Source organism: Leptopilina boulardi, unplaced genomic scaffold (assembly GCF_019393585.1).
Source record: "Leptopilina boulardi isolate dan_hultmark-lab unplaced genomic scaffold, ZJU_Lbou_2.1 LbouV2_64, whole genome shotgun sequence".
Taxonomy (NCBI): Eukaryota; Metazoa; Arthropoda; class Insecta; order Hymenoptera; family Figitidae; genus Leptopilina; species Leptopilina boulardi.
This window is the reverse complement of record NW_026138010.1, coordinates 525,750-543,728: the sequence shown is the minus strand read 5'-3', so window position 1 is coordinate 543,728 and position 17,979 is coordinate 525,750. Positions and strand designations below refer to the sequence as shown.

At 30.7% G+C, this 17,979-nt stretch overlaps 1 long non-coding RNA gene across 1 annotated transcript in view; it reads right to left on the bottom strand.

Moving 5' to 3' along the window:
- LOC127290416 (uncharacterized) overlaps positions 1-17,979 on the bottom strand; it is a 31,551-nt gene that overhangs the window by 4,876 nt on the left and 8,696 nt on the right. Inside the window, exon 2 of the long non-coding RNA XR_007844337.1 lies at positions 17,251-17,460. This is a non-coding gene — a long non-coding RNA (uncharacterized LOC127290416). The remainder of the gene's footprint in view (positions 1-17,250; positions 17,461-17,979) is intronic.

Genomic DNA, 17,979 nt, shown 5'->3' with positions numbered 1-17,979 from the left:
CATTTAGAATTGTAGAAAACTAAAATCGGATTCATAGCCACCTCAAAGAACATACAATAAATGGTATTTCCTATAATTTTATTGTTTACAAAAACATAAATCAGAAGTATTGCAAGTGCAGAATAACGTCTCCTTTATAGTCATCAGGTTTCTTCCGTATAAAGGCGAATAAGTTATTTATACTTAATCTTCAAATTTTCACCTTCTTCCTAGTTGTAATACACCAAGTGTCATAAACTTGCGGTAATGTACGTTTTACTCTTTTTAAATACATATTTTCATTAAAATAATCCAAACAAGCGCAGAAATTTCATAAAACCACATCCATGACACATTCGATTTGAAATTATTGTAAAATTTCAGATTTGACTTGAATTAGTATATTTGTGTCATGTGTTTGCTGCTTCTACATAATTCCTGAATTCAACCATAAAAATATTGAGCCAACAGAATGCTAGTGGTTATGAGATGATGGCGCGACGCCTTTTCCGGGTTTATTATTGAGTTTCTTTAGGTGAAAAAGAGAGCAGGTACGACTTTTCACGAGCGTTTTCCGAGCAATGAAATAAATTTGGTGGCATAACATAGGAAGCGTGAATGTGCTGTATGACGAGTTTTGTCGGCATTCGCGTCTGTAGTTGGATCGTGGGCGGAGCGTCGCGGTGCGCGGCGTCGTGTGTGAAGCAAATTGTCAATGCTGGCATTGTGTCTACACAGAGGCAATAATAAATGGCCATACCAGCCGTACCGCGGCAACTTTGGGGCGCGTTCGACACCACCCTCCTTTTTCTCCTTGCGTTAATGTCTAAATACCTCATGGTTCTTACGCACCCACCCTCTGACACCTCAAAGTGAGTGCGCACTATACATGCGTTTGAAACGAGCTTAAGAAAAAGATTTCCGGAAAGAAAATGAGATGATGGGATCTGCGATCCACCGAATTCAACCCTTCTTTTAGTGCATTCAACCTCGAAAGGAGATTGAGGGGATCGAGTGACACTGGTGCCTTTCACACCTGAAGATATTTGCTTTCAATTTTATAGGTTCAATCGGTGCCAATCAACGATTACGTTTCAATATTGATCTATCAATAGAATAAATGAATAACTATTGTTTTCAATTTTTTGTATGAAATTTAATGCTTTCAAATTTATTGTTTGTACGTCACAAGATCCACTTTTTTAAAAATGTAATATTCTCTCTGAACAAAATAATATAATACTTTCCAAGAAGCATCGATTTCTGATTGACAGTAACGAAACATGTCACAAAACTTAATTGCCTTACAAAAAATTTCCCACATCTTGCCGATTTCCAGATTTTTGAAGCATATGGAATATACATATGATGTATTCCACGCCAAAGCATAAGTCCATCTGCAATTGCATCTCCGATTTTTTTGAGATTTTTTTTTCTTTTAGTACTAATTGAGACTAGCTTCCATGAATTTTTTCAAATTTTTTTAGCAAGCCGTTTTCGAGTTCTGGAACTTTGAAAATTATAATTGGAGAATTTTCATGACTTTTCATTTTCAATTGCACATAACTTTCTTAAAAATGCATCAATTTTAAAAGTCTTTTTTTCAAAATGTGTGTTTTTAAACGTACTTTTCAACAAAAAAATCGACATTTTTTTTTAAACGATATTACTATCAAATTTTTTAGTTTTAATGATAGAAAGTCATTTTTCTCATTTGACATATACTGATCGGTTTTTTTCAAAAAATTTTCAAAAAAACTACTTTCTTTGTACGAAACTTTTAAGCCTAGCCCGATAACGGGCAAACGATTTTTACAATATTTTCGGAATTTTTTAAAAAAATTTTATTTTTTAAAAATATATATTTTTTTTTATACGTACTTTTATGTATTTTGATGCGCTTAATAAGATCTATAACTTTTGTTTTAAAGTTTTTTTTTAATTTTACATATTTTACCCAATAAACGAAAAAAACCATAAATTTTGGGACTTTTATATGGTTTTCAAAATAAAAATCAAATTTTTGAGTATTGCCACTTATATTTTTGAAAGTTGTGAATGAATTGACTCGAAAATTTCCAAAAAACTTCTTTATATATTAATAAACAAATGTCTCACTGGAAGTTCTTTCAACTGGAAAGTTCCTCACAGACTATACGGAGAGAAGAGATTTAGTCTATTCTACTAAACACGTTTAGTCTAGATTCTACTAAACAGCGTAGTCAGAGTCGGTAAATTTTTTTCTATCGATAATCGTATAAATTTTTTTACTAAACAGTATCGTTCATTTAACTGAATGTTTAGTCCATCCAAAATGAACGATACTGTTTAGTAGATTTAACTGAGATAGTAGTAAGATCTACTACGCCTTTCTCTCCGTGCGGCGAAGGTAAGAAATCGTGATTATCGACACGTCATTAATAATAATAATAATAATTTATTGAATAATTAATGATTATAAATTTTTTTATTAATTTATCGTTATCTCTAGACCCAAATGCGTTTGTATACCAAATTTTAATCGATTTCATAAATATTTGTGGAAGTTAGGATGATTTATGTTTAAAAATATAATGGAAATAGTGACAAAAAAATTTTCAGTTTTTTGGATTTATTAAATGAAATTTTCGTCCTATAAAAAAATCTCAAAGGAAAAAAAGATGCGTCTCTTCATTTCCTGCATGGTAGTATTTTTTTAAAATCAAAATTTTCATTTTCTTTTTTTTTACTTTTTGACCCGTCTGACTGGCTTTAACGCGTTCAGCCGAACGCTCGACCGATTATTGCATCGAGACGCTCAATTGATGCATTTTTAAGGAAGTTATGAGCATTCAAAAATGAAAAGTCATGAAAATTCTCCAATTTTCAAAATTCCGTAACTCGAAAACGGCTTGCTAAAAAAATTTGAAAAAATTCATGGAAGCTAGTCTCAATTAGTACTACAAGAAAAAAAAATCTCAAAAAAATCGGAGATGCAATTGCAGTTGGACTTAAGCTTTGGCGTGGAATACATCATATATAAGAGCGATTACTTCTATAATTATATGTATACGAAAATAATGTTTTTTACGATTTATCCTCTTACGTATTTTTTAAACAACTGTAAGGTGAACATTTGAAAAAAGGCTGTATAAATATGTGATTTTTTAAAAACACATTTTTTTACAAATAATATTTCAATAAACTATATTTTTAAACTCTCCGCACAATTTCATCTGATCACCTATCAAGTATTTTAAGAGAAATAAATCTATATGAAATCAAGTTACCTTACAGTTTAGTGCCCTTAATATAAATCATTTGCCAATTAAAAAGGTTTTCATTTACGGAACAAATAGCTAATTTAAGAGGACAAGAAATGTGTATTATAGGTAAACGCCCACAATTTAAAAAAAAATGATTTTCTGTTGAAAACGAAAAAGGCATCGAGGAATGTAAAACGAAATCAATTTTGAAAACGAGCGGGTATGAGTTTTTAGAAAAAGTTAACGATAGATTTTCTTCATCTGGGAGGTCGTCGCCGAATTAGATCCGGTATCCTAAATTGACAATAGGTCGACAATAAGGACTTTTTCGAGTGAGATCGTCTCATGATCAGACATTAGTGTTTTACAACGTGACATTATCGAATCGTTACGCGTGTCACTCAATCGTGACTCGGATTCTAGATACTCTGTTACTGGTCTTTTTTGGGAAATCGGTCACCCACGAGGTAGTGCGCTATTGTTCCTATTAAGCTTCGGAAAACTTGTGCCACTACATTTCCAGGGACTAGAAATGTGCCCTGCATCTAACCGTGACGCAATGAAGATCACAAATTTACAACCGACTTGCTTTTCACCATTTTCGGCACCTTTTGCTAACTCGCAATGGGTGATCATTGACATTACTGGCTATTCTTTTCCAAAAATTGATGATCTACAGAAAAATGCTCCACATTATACATACATAGAATTACCATTTGTCACAATTGTATGTGGTGGTTTATTGCAGTGCAAAAAATTTCTTTTCAAATGACATTTCACAAGCCTATTTATGTACTGACTAAATTTGACAAAATATCACATATTTAAAATAAAAAAGTTATACATATTTTCGTGAATATATTTATTTATGAGATTTAACACACCGTTAAGTATTATGAACTTAAGTGGATAAGATATTCTTATTAAGAATAAGAATTGAAAAGTTTTCTAAGAAATTTTTTCTAAATATATGATATTTATACATACAGCATCTGCTTACGAGAGCATAAAAATGCAACGACAAACAAAAGATCTCACAAATAAGCGGCTCCGCCCCGTTGTCGGTCGAGGGTCGACAATATTTAGCCATCATGACTTTTCGTCGGAGCTTTTGGATGAAATCTCCGCGTCGAATTGGAAACTAGATAATTCAATTAGAAGACAGCTGACGTTACAGCTCGGCAGGTAGAGGTATAAACTTTTTGAAGATTAGAGAAGGATGAGAGTATGTGCGAAAGAAGAGGAGAAGATAGACTGCTCTCGTCATGGATGTGTTCATTTCCACCTTTGAGGTATTCCTCTTTTGGGTGGCCTTCTCTTTATTAATATAACGCTTCTAACATAGTTGGCCAACTTGAATGATAAAAATTCTAAAAACATGACACTAATAAGCAACGGAATATCCAGTAGTTTATATTTAAGAGTCAGAATTCTCAATAATCGACAAGATTGAGTGAAAGGATAGTAAACACGAATTAAAATGAACCCACTTAGTTAAAAGAACATATAATGATAAATTCATCTTTTTATGTTTTTCTTAACGAACTGCTTTAATGCCAGTTAGTAGCAGCACCATAGCATATATATATACATTAACATATACTAATTCCATGTACATATATTAATATGCCCGATAACAAATTAACGTTATTTAAAAAAATGTTTGTTTATTCATCAAAATTACGCAACAGTAGTATTTTATCACCGAAAATATGAAAAAAAAATTTCATTTTCATATATATATATTTACTAATTACCAAAAACTGACAGTTTTTGTGACTTCTGAGAGAAATAAGTTTTAGTAACGGAATAAGGAAAGAAAAGTTTTCTTCCTCGGTGGTAATGTCATCATGAGGATGACATTTGTGAAAATCTTGTATGCTATTATCTCTGACCACACAGTTGTTATGCCATTTTAAGAGTTTCTCCATCTCATGGTGTCGGCATGTTTCTTAGCACCAGTCGTCGAATCATTAAGGACTCAAGTACAAAAAGCCGAACCGCCCTCGACGTGTTTTGTAAATAGATTCTCTTGCAATCTTGGCGGAATATTGGTCCCGAGGGAATCGGCAACTCGTACATTACTATATTCTTACACATTGTTTCCTGTGGCTTAAAGTGCATTAATCTCGAATCGTTTGCAAGCAAGAAACATAATACTGACAATGGCGACCCACCACGCCTATCGTGACGACCAATCACACAAGGAATCAGAGGATGAGAATAAGCCTCTTCACGCAGTATACCGCAAGAAGAATGCAAATTACCGTCACCGGGGAATATTTTCAGCGAAATATGAAAAGTCACAAGAATAACAAATCTAATAATGTGTGGCAAGGTGTATCTGCAGAATGTGACGCAAGTGCAATAATGCGAATTTCTTGACTAATTAAAAACTCACAGAAAATTAAAAGGCATTAAAATAAGCTGCAACGCTTCTTATTTTAATCCAATTTTGCTTATTTTAATACCAAAATGTATTAAAATAAGCAAAATTGGATTAAAATAATAAGCGTTGCAGCTTATTTTAATGCCTTTTAATTTTCTGTGCTACGAATCTTTATGTTTACTGTTTCTACGTGTTTAATCTATAGATTAAGCTGAAATTTTGAAGAGAATGATCAAAAATAGATATTCTTTAGAATCTCTCGCATGGGTTTTAAAATTTTTAAAAAAGAAAGAGCGCATTATTATCCCATAAAAAACATAATTTAGAATTTTTATTTTAATTCTTTCTTGATAATTATTCTGATTGGTCAATTTCAGGGATCACAGTACCTTTTGTCATCAAAAAAGGTGAAAAGGTACAATTTTTTCAAAAATAGGTGACAAAAAAGTTATTGTTAAAGATTAATAAACATGTAATTTAAGGTTTATTAACAATTTATTTGTCACTTGTAAATGGTTCAATCGCGCAATTTACTGGCTGAGATTGGTATTATTCTCCAATTCAAAGCAAAAGCGCGATATTTAAATACAAAAAAATAATTACTAAAAAAAATTCCTTCAGTAACTGAAAAAAGGTAAAAAGGTGACAAATCATCGAAATAGGTAAAATAAATACCAAATTTCAAAATAGGTGAAAAAAGGTGAATAGGTGATACTCTGTGATCTCTGCAATTTCTAAAATCGTGCCGAAATCTTTCCGTTGCTTGTATATTCGGTTTTTGAAATTTCAGACAAATAAAAATTCGTCATTTTAAGAATTATATCAAATAAAAACTCTTGTAAATAAAAATTCAAACAAGTGAAGATTCGGCGAATGAAAAATTTTTACATTTAAAAATTCGTATCACTTAAAATTCTGTTGAATGAGAATTATGCGAAATTAAAATTCGGTTAAATTAAAATTCTCTTGAATAAAAAGTTGGGTAAAAAGAAATTCTGTGAAAAAAAATTCGGTACCTAAAAATTTGGTTAAATAAAAATTCGTTTAAAAAGAAATTCTATTAAATGTTAATTCGAAAAATGAAAATTCGTCAAAAAAAGTAATTATATCTAATAAAATTCTTTAATTAAAAAATCCTAACCAATTATTTTTATGGAATAATCATATGCGTCCCAAAAATAAAAATTCTTAAATGGTCAAAAATTAAGGTGACCAAAATGATGAAATAAAAAAAAAATTATTTTGTGTAACACCTCTTGTACTTTGTAACAAGAGACTCTTTTTTCTGCAAAGTGTAGTATACACTGTAAGCTTTGCAATTAGGCAATGGTACGAGAAAACGTACGAAGAATATTTAAATCACAACAGTCGGATGTCCTTAATCAAATGTTTATGGCAAATATCACGATAGCACTTCTTTCCATGTGACTCACTTTTTCCGATATTTTCATTGTCCAATAACACAAGGGCGAATCAAATAAATGCTTTCATACTTCGGGAATTGTTTTGCACTATTATTCGATGAAAGCGCTTTCTTTGAAAATGCGGGTGAGTGCGCGGATTGCAAAGATTCATATATTAGAATGGAGTCGTCAAAAACGATTATGCACGCAATAAATAGATTATCGGCTAGGGCACCCCCACAGAGAGTGACGAATTCCTTGAATGCCGAAATTCAAGCTAAAATTTGCCATGGCTTACATTTGAAGTTACCCAATGGGAAAAGGCAATGCCTTCTTTTAAGCGGCTCGTCACGGCAAATCAGCGAAATTAGCGGCATCTGGCCACCTTCCAGTATGTATACGACGCGTATATATATATGTATGTATACTTGTACAATTCTACAAATCAACATCAATACCGACTATTTTCATAAAGACGTTCGATATAGCGTTTTCAGGAAAATCTGACAGAGCGTGGACAGGGCGGGGCGAACGAAATGTTTTTCTCAAAAAAGAGCCAATATGCCCCATCATTCGATGAATTGAAATGTTCCCAAGACGAGTTTACAAATATTTGTTGGGGCCGACCCAGAAATCGAATAAGTCTGTGATTCTCACATCACAAAATGTGACTTGCGGAGTAAACATATGTTGAACAATAAGTTGTTATGTCAATTAAAGCTGTAATTTATTTTTTTATTTGTTATTGAATATTTGTGACACTTCCGATTTTCGGATTCCCTTTGTTGGCTGGTATTTTTTTATTTCTCTACAATTGATTTGTCAACTTAGGTCTCTTTTGGTATATGTTGCAGACATAATTTTTCAACTCTCATAAATTATGGTATCCTAGGAAAACGTATAAAATGTTATCTAATTGCGATAAAAGGACATAAACATGTTTATTATGTACTTGACATGTAATTTGGCGCAAACATATATACCCAACCAAAAATTTCAGTATTATACCAGAATTAACTACTGGCGCAGTACTGGTTCAGTATTGGCTACCGAGGCTGGGCAGTCTGTACTGAACCAGTACTGGTATTTTCATTGTATGAGCCAGTACTGGCACAAATAGATTTTCTTTTTGATTAATACTAGTTTACAAAAAGTTCTAGAGTGAACCTGATGAATCTTTTTGTTTAAATATTTTGTTTATAAAAATTTTTTCACTTTGATTTTATTTTTGAAAATTAAAACGTATTTTATTTTGCTTTTTTGTGGGTAAAATTATTTAAACAAAAAGTTTCCTGAGACTAATTCCAAAAAATTTTGCAAGTTTTTTTATTGTTTTCAGATATGCAATAAACCAATAAAAATTTTAAACGATGAAACTAAAAATAAATAAAATTTTTTATAAAAAAATTAATAATTTTTAAAATAAAAATTTAAAAAAATTTTCTTGACAACACTTGTTAAAAATTTTTCTTAAAAAAGTTTTTCAAAAATTTATTTTGATGCAAATAATTAAAATGAATAATAAAATAATTAAATAGCTAAATGTATACTTATATACATTATAATTATTTTATAAACATTTTTATTTTTACTGAACTGTTTTTATATATTATAAAAACTTTGGTTTTATAATAATAGTATATTATGTGGCAAGCACGTAAAGTAGTACTTTTTAGGTGAGGATGTAATTTTCAGTACGAGCTGTCGTTAGTGCGACGTAGGTGAGACGAAGGCGAGCTGTAGGTGAGATGAAGACGAGCCGAAGGCGAGTCGAGTCGAGCCGAAAGCGAGCCGAGTCGAACCGAAGTCGCACAGACAGCGAGTATTGAAATCATCCGAACCTAAAAATTACTACGTGCGAGCCACATACGCTATTTTTTTCGCCATTGTTATGAAAAAGTGAAACAATTTTAAAGAAAAAAAATAATAAAAATTGATAAATAAAATAAAAGCAAAAAAAAAAATTATGCAAAAATTAACAACTGCCTAAAAAAGACTTTATAGGGCAGTTTACTGCCTAAAAAAGACTTTATACGGCAGTTTGCTGCCTAAAAAAGTCTTTTTTAGGCAGTTGGCCCAAACTGCCTTAAAAAGTGCTACTTTATCTGCCCAAAACAGGCACAAAAAAGACACTTTTTCATGTCAATGGCGAAAAAACATATTTTTATATTTATTTTTTGATTTTTTTAAATAATAATTTGCAATATATATTATACTTAATAAAAAATAAAAACTCTTGGTGTTTTCGATTTTATATATAATAAAATATTAATTAGTTAGTTGACAAATTTAATTAATATTTAATTTGTGTTGGGTTACTAAAAATTTCACACATCCCAAAGTTACGCCAACTCTGGTACCAATACTGGTTGCCAGTACTGCGCCAATACTTGTCAGTACTGCACCAGTACTGCGCCATTAGTAAATTTTTGATACGATGATTTTTTCGATTCTTCTGAAAAAAGATGCGATACATAAAATAAATGTCTGTTGATATTGTACGTTTTACAACTTATTTTACATAGGGGAGACATATGTTTTATTAAACAAAAAATCTGTTTGTAGGGGACCATAAAACAATTACGTTGTATCATGGGGTACTGTTGGGTTGTCGTTGAGAGTTTGGCAGACCACTGCATCTTTCCCTTCGTTTGTGATTTATCTTCATTTAACGGGAATAAGGCAAGGTTCTCTTCCGGATCTTCTTTTCTTTAAAAATCGAAAAAACGTCCAATGTTTGTCCCAACAACACATGTTAAGGACAAATGTGTCCTTCCTCAATAATATCTTTCTATTATTGCAACCTTTTTTCCTGGTGGGGTTTCTCCATAAATGACGTCATGGAGCAAATGTCAATTCTAGCACGTTTGACGTCACACAAACTTGTAAGCATAAAATTCATTAGTAATTAATATGCAATTTGCCGATAATAAATGCGTTTAATTCCAAATGTTTTGAAAACAAGTACTTTTTCATAAAAATCAAAGTTTAACGCTCATGGAAATCCGACACTACACCGAAATGGTCTAAATTTTTCTGGATACAATAAAAGAAGAAAACGACTTTCCGGTGTTGGAATGCGTTCGGATAATGACTCAAATTAGGACAGATAAAGTGCAGAATGTGAATTCTGAAGGAAGTTACAGAACGATGAGTGGGTTTTTGGGTGCAAAATGGTTATGAGGCTTCTCGGCAGGAGTTTTTCGAAAACGCGTAACATTGCCACTTAGTAGTCACTGGCCTAAGCATTGTTTGGCAAATAGTGTCAGGTTGACTGCAGGATGCGTCCTTGGAATTTCAGAGATTTCAGAAAAAATCCTTCTCCGGAAACGACAGGACGTCCTGAGGTGCGGGTGTTACACGCCCGAATTTCGTAACTGTTTCATGGAAAACGGTCTTTGTCATGCGTATTGTGCAATTCTTAAAGTTATGTTTCAACCACGGCAAATGGAATTTAGTCTAAATTCTTTCCCGATTACTCTTATTGTGTATAACCAACATTTTTTCTTGAAAGCGTACTCTCTAAATATGAATCATAGAAAAAGTCAAATCAGTCGCTAAATTCCAATTCTTTGAATTAGCGAATGTTTATTAGTAAAGAATTAAATAGTTGAAATTCAGCAAATTTAGAAAGTCAGAGGCATACATATTTATCTGAAAGATTCGAGAAGGGCACAAAATATTCTGATTATTATATGTTAATGTAGAAAGAACAAAACTTTAGAAATTAATTTGCTCCAATTTCTTTGAAAATATTTAACAAATACACTCCTTTTAGTCGAATTTCATGCAAAAGTTGCAACAACAATGCTGTCATAAGTCGTCCAAATGCATGAAATTGCAGTAAACAGTCTGAAGGACAAACCCTTTGAAATTGCTAATTTGACCTTTTGAAAAGTTTGCAACATGAATATCGACGAGTTAAGTTTTCTTTGAGAGATTTTGGAAAAAAGCCAACAGTTACAAATTATAGGGGTCGCGTGGTTGTTTATTGCGTCCATGCGACAGGAAATCTATTCTTGGCTATAAACTAATAAACGCATTAACTGCATTGAACAATGAATTTCGTCAACAAGTCATAACGGATGACAATGAGCGAGGGCATCGAGGGAAAAGTCAGAGCAATTTTGGACGCGCATATTCAGTCAACACTGGTGCCCACTATGGTTGACTATAGTGCCTATGAACGTTTGATTTACAACAGAGGACCAACGAATCGACTTTAGTTATTATCTCGAAAGGAAGACAGTGTTCAAGATTCGTAACGAAGATTCTTCGAGGGCAATACGACCCGCTGGCACGCGAGGACACGCGAGAAGAAGAAATATCCATATTTTCCTCGCATATAATCGCAAAGACCTCGAGCCCTTGTTGAAATATAAGGGAGCATTATTGAAACATGGTGTCACCGAATTATCAACAGTATTCGTCAATGGATGACTTCTCAAGGCCAAGTATCCTTGGTCTTATATACTAAACGTACATACAATCAAAACCATTTTATCAAGAAACAAAACTGTTTCTATTTATAAGACAATTTTAATAAAAGGTATGATGGTACCTCAATTTTTTTATAATACCTATTACCGATATTTTCATGTTAAATACTTGACTTTTTTTCACTAAAAATTATCACTAAAGATTAACTTTTTTTAGAAATTCTAGAAGAAACTAAGAAAAAATTGAAACTTAATTTAATTAAAGTATTTAACATGAAAATATCGATAATATCATATATATATATATATATATATATATATATATATATAATAACGACTTGGAAAATTCTTGATTATTGACAAATAATCAAGAATTAAAAATCAATTAAAAGTTGTTTTCAATTTTTAGGATATTGCTTGCAAACATTCTAATTAACTTTACATACATGTAAATAGTTTTGTGAAATTTCCAACTAACAACATACTTTTAGTACAAGTTTTCTCTCTTATCATGGGCCGTTATGTCAGCAAATGCTTTCATTTAACGAACAAATATTAAATTACAAGAACATTTCCAGAAATGAAGCATTTCCACAAAATATTTACAAGTTACAAAAGTCGTTCACAGTAAATTTTTACGAAACACTGAACCGTTATATTTAAAATATTCTATTAGTATACTTATTTCTTTATCGAACGACAAACAATTTTTTAAACAGACATCATAATCATTAGCGACCCGATGTTGAAATAAAGTTTTTTAAAAAGTTTCTGATTCAAAACTTTACAAATTATTGTAAGTTTTCAAGATTTATGTATGTACATATGTTCAAATAAGGTCATTACGTGAACAAGATTTAAATTATTTACAAAAAACAATTTTCGAAGTCAAAAATTTATTCTCAACTTTATATCACGTTTTAGAAGCATTTGCATTAAAACAAGTTAAGGCAATAATATTAAATAATTCCAATATAACAAAATTATAATTTCAAATGATGTATTTAATTCAGTGTTTTAATAATAAATAAAAAAAATTTAGTTATTAATTAGCATCACTAAATCTAATTATTACATTTATTTATTAATGAAATGTACAGTTTTCTCAATGAATAGCATGCTATTTTTAACGTTTTAAATGCTCTCTTTGCGTTTATATAATCATTAAACTAATGTAAATACCTTCTGCACTCTTCATTTTTCAATTTATCAATTGGTTGTCAAATATATAATGGGGAGAAAAGAAAAATCCATCATGTCATTCTTTGATCAAAATATGCTACGTCAGTTAGCAGATATATGAGAAGGTCGACTGTTTTTTTATATGTATAAAAAAGTGTACGTCATTAATGTTTGTCTCATTTCTAATAGAAGAAAACATTATCAATTTGATTTATTTTTCAAAAAAATCAAGTGCGCAGAGGGTGTCACGCTTTCCATAATTTCATTCAAAATCGGAGATTAAAGATAAATTTATATTTATTTTGTAAATTATTTAAATATTGACTTTAATTATTTCACAATAAAATTTTGAATTTCAAGAAAGAGAAAATAAGTTATTAGTTGGGAATGTTGAGAACTTGAGGAATACGCATTTTCTGAAATATTTCTAAAATCTAATAACAGTAGCGCTTATTCAAAAACTTCAAGTTCATAAAATTTTATAACTTTAAAAATATTCGATTTTCAAAGCAAATGAGAAAACTTTAAAAACCACGAAATACATAAAGTAACAAAAACTCAAGAATTGTTTGTCTACATAAAAAGTGTGGCATCAAAAGAAATCTATGTATACAATAACCCCATCATTTTTACATTCCGACATTTTATGACTATTTTAAAAATGAAAAACTACTGTATTTTTTAATATTGATTCCCTTTATTTACAAATTTACTTATATGGCGAATCACGAAAAAAATAGAAAATTCTTTTTAACTAAGAAAATAAAAGATGACCGCACATATACGAATGTATAGTCTCAAAGAAGCACGTGCTATAAAGAGCAGGTATGGAATTCAAAGATTGAACCAAGAAGCCTGGTCTATGGCATTTTTCCCCTTCAATTCTCTAATAGATACACGGATGCTGTGAAGATTTCTCTTGCCATAAATGTGTAGTTACGACTTATAAGTTTCGAGGAATCTTTTTTAACGGGTTCTACTTTTAGCTTACAAAACGCGCATCGAAGGTAATTTCAGACAAGTCAAACACACCAGGGGAAGTAGCTTAAATTCTTTTCATAAAATATATAGTCTCAACAGCATTGACCAAAATATGAGCAAAAATAATAAAATGAAAAACACGTCTTGTCAGTAGGTCAGTGGAAGTTTGTTCGTTTACGTAAAAAAATTTTATGGACCTTTAAAGAAAACATTAAGAATCGTATATTACATAAGCAGACTAATTCAAAAATTTTACGATGGAAATTTTTACAACCCTATACTTTCAAATATTTTGTGAACAAAACGTTATGAGGGTAGAAATATTTGGAAACTGATGATTAAGCGCCGTGCAAGTATTATTTCAAAATAGAATATGGTTGTTGAGATGAATTTTCGAAAGTTTTCTCAAAGATCTTATAAAGATTTTTCTCGTATACCGAAAATATTGAAATATTAAAATAGTTATTTGGAGGGAGATTGAATAATAATTACATTCCATTCAGAAAAGTATCTATATCACAGAGTTACAACATCTGACGAGTTAGTTGCGCTGTCCAAGAAATATAACCCATTTCATTAATGAATCGCATTTTAGAGTCCAAAGAATTGTTTGTATTATCCAACCCTTTTTCTCTGTGCACAAATTTTAAGAACCCTAAAATTTTTCTAAATTCGTGTAAATAATATTTTTAAAAATATCTTTTTCTGGAAAATTCTTCTTAAAAATAATTTTTCAAACCCTATTTACACCCAGAGAAAAGATTTCTTTGACTTGTTTTCTTTCATTCAAAATAAAATTATCTTTGACACAAAAAAAACTTCTTAGTTTCAAAGAAAATTTCTGTGATTCAAAAAAATTTTCTTTGAATGAAAGAAATTTGTGCATTAAATCGAAGACATTCTCTAACATTGATATAGGGTCAAAGAAACATTTATTTGAATTAAATAACAAATTTCTTTGAAACGAAGATAATTTTTTTAAAACAAATAAATTTTCTTTGTATCAAATAAAAATTTGTCAAACAAATTGATTTATTTGAAACAAAGAAATCTTTCTTCTCGGTGTAAGGCTGTTTAAAAGAAAGAAAAGTTTTGAAAATATTTAAGTTTCAAAATGAATTATAGTTCTTTGAGAGCTTTTAATTCAACCTAAATTAGTGCACAAGTATACCTACATCCAGAAAAAAGATTTCTTTGACAAATTTTTCTTTGATACAAAGAAAATTTATTTGTTTCAAACAAATTATATTTGATTCAAAAACATATTATCTTCTTTTCAAATAAATTTTTTACTTAATTCAAATAAATGTTTCTTTGACCCTATATCAATGTTAGAAGCTTTTTTGGGTTTAAATAAAATTTTATTTTGAATAAAAGAAAACAAGTCAAAGAAATTGATTTCTTTAAATCAAAGAAATCTTTTCCCTTTGGTGATAATTATTGAAGAAATATGTTCTTTCAACTTTGAATCAATCCTTGGGTCTAAATATATACCATTTACAATAGATATATCAATATTTGACAAAAAATGTAACATATTGTTAAAAAATCCATTGTTATTATACTTATTTAAACTTAAAGTTCACATGTAAGCTTGCAGTGAGATCTTACATTATGAACTTGCAGTGTGTCAATATGAAATTAAAGAGTTAATAATAGAATATTATACGCAACAGGTCTACCCCGCATGTAATCAACGCACGCTACTAATTACATACCAAAGTATACATAGTTCCTAGATTTTTAATTTAAATATATGTATTTTTATTTTTATTTGACCCACAAAAAAATCCAACATTTTTGAAAACTAGGACCCAAGAAAAAATACCCGTGTCTGGCCCTTTTGCTATAGATCAAGTTGTTTGTGGTTTTTAGATATGTAAAAGCAACCCCTAAATGAAAAGTGACAAGATATATCTTTTAAAAATTATTAATATTTTATAAAACTTGTTATCTGGGGGTTTTCGGGGTCGCTCATTATTAATCTGATGTCAGATTTTTAAAATTCAAAATGGCGGATCAAATATGGCGGTCAAAAATTTAAAAAGTTATCCATTTTTAGGGTTCCGTTCGCGCAATGAACCAAAACGGAACCCTTATGGTTTCACTCATGTCCGTCCAAAAAATCCTGCACCCCCCCCCCCCCTTTAAAATCTAGCCATTTTAACCGATTGGGCTCAAATTTGGAATACATACGTATTTTTGCGAGTAGATTAAAGGAAAATTATAGCGAACTCGATTGGAATTGAATTGAATATTGTTATATGTATTCCAAAAACTCGAAATTTCGGAAAAAACGTATCCTTCCGCGCTTTAACTTTTACAGTTTTGGAGCTAAGAAGCTGCAACTTGGTACACGTATTTAATTTCATGTAGAGATTTCACATAAAATATAGCCAACCCCTTTAAAATATTATATTTAAATATTTAAATTTAAATCATCGTGAACGGAACCCTATGGTAAGCGAGTGTAACTCGTACTTGAATTTTTTATTTTATATCCGCCATTTTAAAAATTTTGAAAATCTGACATCAGATTCGTCATCAGCGACCCTAAAAATTCCAAGTTTCATAAAAAATTAATAACTTTTTAAAAATTTGATCGACATTTTTAATTTTAAAAATCTGACATCAGATTAATAATCAGCGACCCCGAAAACCCCCAGATAACAAGTTTTATAAAATATTAATAATTTTTAAAAGATATCTTGTCACTTTTCATTTAGGGGTTGTTTTCACCCCTAAAACCCGCAAACGACTTGATCTAGCAAAACGGCCAGACACGGGTATTTTTTTTGGGTCCTAGTTTCCGAAAATGTTGGATTTTTTTGTGGGTCAAAAATTGTGTCGGACGGGGAAATTGGAGAGTTAGGTTTTTCGGAAGATTATAACCTAAAATTTAATATATTTTATAAATATAATCGCATTGTTTAAGGCCAGGTGCAACTCGTCAAATGTAAACAAACATGAAAATGTACGTAATTATTGACAAATTTGCGACAGCCTTTTTTTAAATAGAAAATAAAAATTGTTCTTTTTCTATGTGGAAATGGAAAATTCATATATAAAACTACAGCCTGACACCGTATTTGACTAATAATATGAATAATATTAATAATTATAATAAAATGAAAATGAAATTGAATTAGACATTTTCTCAAGGTTACGAAAAAAACCATTTGAGTATATCTAAGGCACGGACGTTGTGAACCTAGGTGGGAGAAAGAGTTGAGCGATTGGACGATCACATCTTGGAAACGGTAAAATTCTGAAATTATACCCCCACCAGAGGACAGAGACTAGGTCTTTTACCCCTTTCCACACTATTTCTCCCACCTAGGTTCTCAACGTCTGTGCCTCAGATATACTCAAATGGTTATTTTTTCGTAAGCTTGAGAAAATTGTTGTTTCAGTGTAATTTTCATTTTATTATAATTATTAATATTATTCATATTATTAGTCAAATACGGTGTCAGGCTGTAGTTTTATATATGAATTTTCCATTTTCACATTGAGAAAGACCATTTTTTATTTTATATTAAAAAAAGGCAGACGCAAATTTGTCAATAATTACGTACATTTTCATATTTGTTTACATTTGACGAGTTGCACCTGGCCTTAAAAGTACTTACTTAAGGTTACCTGATGTTCCTCTCGCATAGAAAAAGTTTATTGTGGCGCGCAGCTAATTATTTGCTGACACATCAAATTACGTTTTGTTAGATTCGACCAGCAAACATCAGTTATAGCATATAAGCAATTCCTTTTTTCCGTCCTGCTCTCGATGCATTATTTCTGTTCTATATTTTAATTTCTCCTTTTCCTAAAAACTTGTACATTTTCTGAAAAAATTTCATGTGAAAAGATAGTTTAATAATTAAATTATGAAAAATAATTATTTTCATCAAATACAAAAAAATATGTTATTAAATAAACAACATTACTGCAAAAGAATGAAAATTATCGATAAATATAAAAGCATGCTGAATAACATCCTTATTAATGTATGTAATAATAACTAAATAAATTAAAAAACCAAGAAATTTAAATAAAAGTTGCTTTAGATCGATTATAATATATTTTTTGCGATCTTTTTGACCTCGACATAGGGGAGGTTTTGATTTGACTTTATAAAAATTTGAAGAAGCACGAATTCGAGTGGGGGTGAGAGAAATCACGGTTGTAGTGAAGAGTCCTCGCGTTTCGCTCGTGCCCCGGACAATGGTAGCATATTGTGAAAATATTGATTACAATTCGCCAACAATGGAGACAATGGAGTTGACGTCGTCGTCGACTTCGCTGTCGTGGCGGCACTCACAAAAGCGCACTCCTCGAGGACACACTCCCTTCGTGGTTTCACT